This window comes from Oryzias melastigma, linkage group LG11 (assembly GCF_002922805.2).
Source record: "Oryzias melastigma strain HK-1 linkage group LG11, ASM292280v2, whole genome shotgun sequence".
In the NCBI taxonomy this organism is placed as follows: domain Eukaryota; kingdom Metazoa; phylum Chordata; class Actinopteri; order Beloniformes; family Adrianichthyidae; genus Oryzias; species Oryzias melastigma.
Window position 1 is genome coordinate 2,307,643 of NC_050522.1, and position 5,605 is coordinate 2,313,247.

Genomic DNA, 5,605 nt, shown 5'->3' on the forward strand with positions numbered 1-5,605 from the left:
CACAGAAAGGTCCCAGCCGGGATTCGAACCGGGGCCTTCTCGCTGTGAGGCGAGAGCGCTAACCACTTGCGCCACCGTGCAGCCTAACTATATATCTAGTTCATAATTATGTTAAAAAGTTACAGTTTTAAAAATGTAGTTTTATTGTTCAGTAAATGTTTCTCCTGTTCGACCCATGACCTAAGGTATGTTTTGGATTTTGACCCCTTGTGGGATTGAGTTTGACACCTCTGATCTACAGCAACAAATGATGACGTCTACCCATGAGCCATCACACTCACACTCATGCAAAAAGGAAAAAAACTGCAGGACGTTCTCCTCACGAGAGGACAACTTGAAGCTGACCGCCTCTGTCCATGTTTAGATGGTTCCTGATAGAACATCAGGCAGGACAGATTCAGCAGAGTTTCAGTGAAGCTCTGCATCACTGCTGGTATGGGGGGGGGCATCTCCAAGTCCACAGCAGCTTCAGTCCCGCGTTGTTGCTCACTGCAGCATTCTCTACAGAGAGAGTCCTTCAGGAAAAGATCTGATCAACAGGAACCGCTCAGGTCTGAGTCACAGCCCTGCTCTTCATTTCCTGCTCAGAGCTTTCAGCAGAACATGACCAAAACAAACAAACAAACAAACAAACAAAATCCTGCAGACAGCTTCTGTGATGACGGTGAGAGCAGGGCGCGCGGCGCAGACAAAGACACGGACTCACCTGTGATTGAAGGAGCAGCTGCGCGGCGGAGGCGGCGGAGGGATTCTGCTGCAGAGCAGCGGATGAGCACACCTTTCTGTCGGAACATGAATGAACCGCTGCTGCTGCCCTCACGTAAGCCCCGCCTCCACCGAGCCGCCATTGGTCCGCTCCACACTTTAGGGCGGGGCCTCAAGACCCGATTAGACGCAGCTGCTTGTCAGTCAAGTCCCGTGCGCGCGCCTGAGTCGTGTCGCCTCTAGGCGTGCGCGTGCAAGTCTGGCGGGGATTGAAAGAATAAAAAAGTACAAAATCATGAAGTAAAACATTCGCTGTCACTTTTGTTATTATTGATCTCTGCTTTTTTAAAACGTGATACAAATAAAAAAAATGTAATTTCTGTGCTAAATTTGTGTAAACTTGACTGAGGATTTCCTGGCCTTATGTGTTTATGAGCCAGTCTAGCAGCCTGAACATCATCTCCTGGAGGATCCACCTTCACAGATGTTGAACATCTCAACCTTTCAGTGTGTTTGTCCCAGAGATGCTGCAAATCAGAGAAAAAAAATTGCTGCTGCAGTTTTGAATGAAAATGTTTGTTTTCTGGGGAAAGGGACGTCTGGGCATCTATAGAATGCTGCCCCTGCAACCCGGTCCGGATGAGAGGAAGAAGATGGATGGATATTTTTGATACAATTTGAATTAAGCTTTTTTAACCTACTTTTTAGACAAAAAAAAAAAACAAATTTATCCAAATTATCTGGATGATGGTTTAATGTTTGAAGGTGCAGTTTAAAGTTCTATTATCGACTCCCAAAGGTTTAATTAGCAAATTAAAAGAGGGATTTTAAAAATCCATGGAACACATGCCCCCTGCAGTCTGCAGTCTAATTTTAGGCTTCTTTTATGGTTTTATTAACATCCATTTGGGGGCTAAGGTAACCAAAAACATTCAAAAAGTCGTCTCCAATGTTCTTATTGAAAGGTTTAGTATTAAAAATTGGCAAACAAAAAAAAGAAAGAAACATCATCAGGCATTTGCTTTGGGCCAACGAACAGGCATTAACACATTTGAAATATTTCAACTTTCATTTACAGCATAAATGTTGAATACTGATGGATTAGAGAACTTTAAAGTCCCACTCCACTCATGTTTTCATTTATTGTCAAAGTGTTCCCAGTAGTTTTTGAATTAGAATTATGCTGTTTTTAGTCAAAATCTATAAACCTGTGTTGTTTTTTAAAACATGGTCTTTGCAAAGTAGCAGGACGTAAAGTAGCTTAATTATCTTTACATATGTCATCCACGAAGAGAAAAAGGCCACAAGAACATGTTAAAAAACACTCATTGGAGTGGGTCTTTAACATCTTTATGATGTACTCATCTATGCTTCTTTAGTCTCTGAATGCACGAGACTTCAAATGTATCTGGATACTCAGTAAACTTAAATATTAACATCCATTTCTGGATCCAAGAATCCTGGAGGGCTGGGAGTAAACATCAGTTCTCTCTGGATCATTAATGTGTTTGTCAATATTTAAATGAATTCTTCTTCCTTTGTAAACTCTGTCGGTTGAGCAGAGATGTACTGTCGCTTCCTGACAAGCGTCCCCACCCAGCTGTCCTTCATCAGTAGTGATGCTTTGGCATTTTGCTCCAGCAGCAGCTTCATCAACAGGAGGTGTGGGTGGTGCAGCAGCATCTCAGCGAATCGTCCTCAGAACTGTCTTCAAACGCCCAGCAATGTGTGGCTTCAGGCACCAAAGAAGTCTTCCTAAAATAAGAGTGTAGTTGTCATTTGTAAATTTAAATTGAGAAAAAGGAACAAATACATTCTTATGAGCATTTGTTAAATCCAGGAGTCCAAGAGAGTACTGTTCTCTGATTGATTTGACAGGGTGGGGGCTGAAAGGACAACTGTCATCAAAACATGTCACTTCTGCCACTGTTTACTATGAACACAGTTACCTCCATGAGTTAGTCATCTTAACCATCCATCAGCATCTGTAGGACTTTTGTCCTCCTCTGATTTTGTTTTAAGGATGTGATCCACCAACTAGCATGAAGAAAAAAAATCAAAGGAAGAAAAAACGCTGAAAAAAAGCAATACATAGAAATACAGATTTTTGGTCAACATCCAGGATTTTAGTTGATGCCCCAGAACTGCAACTGGAGTCTTCAGTAGCCAAAAATGAAGACACAACAAACTGAAACGAAGCTGTTAATGATCAAACCATTAATACAGCACTCCTTCCCTTTTAAATCCTTTCTGGTCCCCTTATGAAGTGAACTATGTGCCCCTCTTTCACCATTAAAGAACAAGTCTGAATGCATTCACAATTACAGAAAAGGCAAAAAGTGCAATTCTTAATTAAATGATATATTTTGATTTGTTCATACTCGATTGCTTTAAAAACAACAACCCTTATTTGATAAGAAGTTCAGCATCACATTGTCAGTTCCTGGCTGGTCACTGAGCATTTCTTCCTCCTTTCTTGGTATCTTTGTAAATAACTTTTGCTTCAGGAGGCAGACAAATCTCACAGAAACTCAAAAAAGAAAGAAATCTGCAGATTTGAAAAGCCTTTGAAATGTTAATGCAGCTAATGCCATTTATGGTGTGCTGTGGGTAAACTAATCAGCTCAGTTGGAAAACATTTGTACACATAACAAACTAACAGCTATTTTCCAACTGCAACTAGAATCATTAGTTATTAAGATTTCATTTAAAACACTTACTTTCTACAATTATTCCCATGAGACAAAAAACTTAAACGTTTGAGTTTTCCTCCACGTCATTAATATGTTTCTATGAATTAGGATTTGATGAGATGCTGATGATTTCTGAAGCAGAAAGTGGAGTCTGCACATCTACTGGAGAGATTAAATTAGTGGCTGGAATCTAGTGGCGCCCAGAAAGATCTTCATTAACTCATGCATGATCTATTTTGTTTAGTTAACCTCATCAGCAAAATGCTTTAGACTCCTAGACCGGAGGTTATGTCTGATTAATTATTTTAACCCTTTTCCTCTCAAGTCTAGAGTAGGCTAACATTAACCCTGAACGTGTTTAAATGTTGGGAAATTGAATTACTGTATTTAAAACATCTTTAACCCTGAAATTTAAAGTCCCTACTCCATTAGATTTGCAGGTGAGGTGTTTTCTGGATCCTGCAGGTCAGCTGGTGCAGAGATTGAGGATCAGTTCAGATCCGTAGAGGCTACAGGGTCAATGATCAAGACCAGGATAAAGTCAATGGTGAAAATCTCCCTTTTCCTTCATGTCCAAATCTGAACATTGTGCAGAGTGAAGTAATCTTAAGTGAAGCTGTGAAAGCCATGGCAGGCCTGAGCGTGTGAAGGTCGACATCTGCTGTGGGATTTATGGTCTCATTGGATTTTTTTCGGAAGCCATGTTTCAGGTTCTGAGCAGCAATTTCAACCATCAGCAGACTCAGAACTCACTTTCATGTTTCCTCTGCAAGAGTGTTGGAGCATGTGTGTGTCCTTCAGTCCAAGGCAAAGCTCTAAATAAAACAGAGATACCAAAATAAAACAGCCGGAGTGAGTGGTTTGGTCCAACAGAGATTCAAACGGATCAGAACTTACAAGACTTTTTTCTTTTTAAAGATCATATGAGGAGAATTCAGTCGAATGAAACGATAAGACAAAAGGTCTGATTTTAGGGATGTAGGTTAGAATGATGAAGCGGGATGCAGAGGAATTGTCCAGAAATCCTCTTCCTCATCTCTTGATCCTGCTGGTGAAAGTCAAAGCAGAGACTCTGTCCATGATATGACATCCCTCTGTGACTGAGCGACGTGCAGAAACCTCACTACAAAGTGCTCACTTCCTGCATTGTCATGAAAGCATCTAAACATAATCCTGGACAACAGAATCTGCATGCAAAGGGTTCAAAATCTTCGGCTGGATCGGAAATCAGAAACCAGAAAAAATGCTAATTAAAATGTGGATAATTCCAGAATTTTTCCCTGTGTTAAATATAATCCTCAGAAGTTATTACAAAGAGTGTTATTAAAGAAAATAATCAGCTTGATCTTAAACCATTTAACATGTATAGGTGTTGGAGTTTATTTGAACTTTAAGTAGCCTATATTAACCCTTTAACACCGAAGCTTTAGTGTTTATGTTCTTTGATTTACTATAACTTTTTAACAATTAACACGATAATTCCAGTAGATTCATCGAGCTTTTTTATCCTTTTTTCTTTTCTCCTTTCTTTTCTCCTTCTGATCGAGTTAACAATTGAAAAGTTACAGTAAGTTAAAGGTTTTGTGTTTGAGTATATCTGCATATCTGTCGCGGGCTGAACAGGATATACATTGACTAAACACTCTAAAACTACATTTTTAAAACTTTAAAAACATAGCTTTTTAACATAATTAGGAACTAGATGTATGCTAGTATGAATGCTGTAAGCTGAATTTGGCCGCTGAAGATGCTAGTGCTGATAGCGGAAGATGCTGAAGCTGATAGCTAAAAAGTTGATAACTAGCTAAAACATTAGCTAAATGCCAAGTTAGCCTAAAAAAAACTTAGGTTTGCCAAAACAGCTAGTATGTAGCTAAACTTCAAAATAACCTAAAAAATCTTAATAAATGGCAAAATAGTCCAAAAAGCTATTAGAATGCCAATTTTTAAAACTTTTAAACTGTAACTTTTTAACATAACTATGAATAATAAAAATGCAGGAATATTATTCCAGAATAAATCAACTTAAACCTTAAATAACTTTCAGTATTTTCCCCTTCATAAAAATATATTTTGTCAAAATTATACAAGTTAGAAAGAATCACAAGATAACATTGTGTCATTAATAAGAATAAAATAAAATGATCTGGAGGGCCGGATAGAATTACCTGGAGGGCCAGATCCGGGCCTTGACTTTGATACATGTG

The 5,605-nt window shown here is 39.0% G+C and overlaps 1 protein-coding gene across 1 annotated transcript in view; it reads right to left on the reverse strand.

Moving 5' to 3' along the window:
• The window catches only part of LOC112136288 (hippocalcin-like protein 4), a 42,114-nt gene extending 41,270 nt beyond the window's left edge, over positions 1 to 844 (reverse strand). The window contains exon 1 of the mRNA XM_024257890.2: positions 707 to 844. The gene's annotated coding sequence lies outside the window, so the exon portion shown is untranslated. The remainder of the gene's footprint in view (positions 1 to 706) is intronic.
• Positions 845 to 5,605: the final 4,761 nt, after the last annotated feature.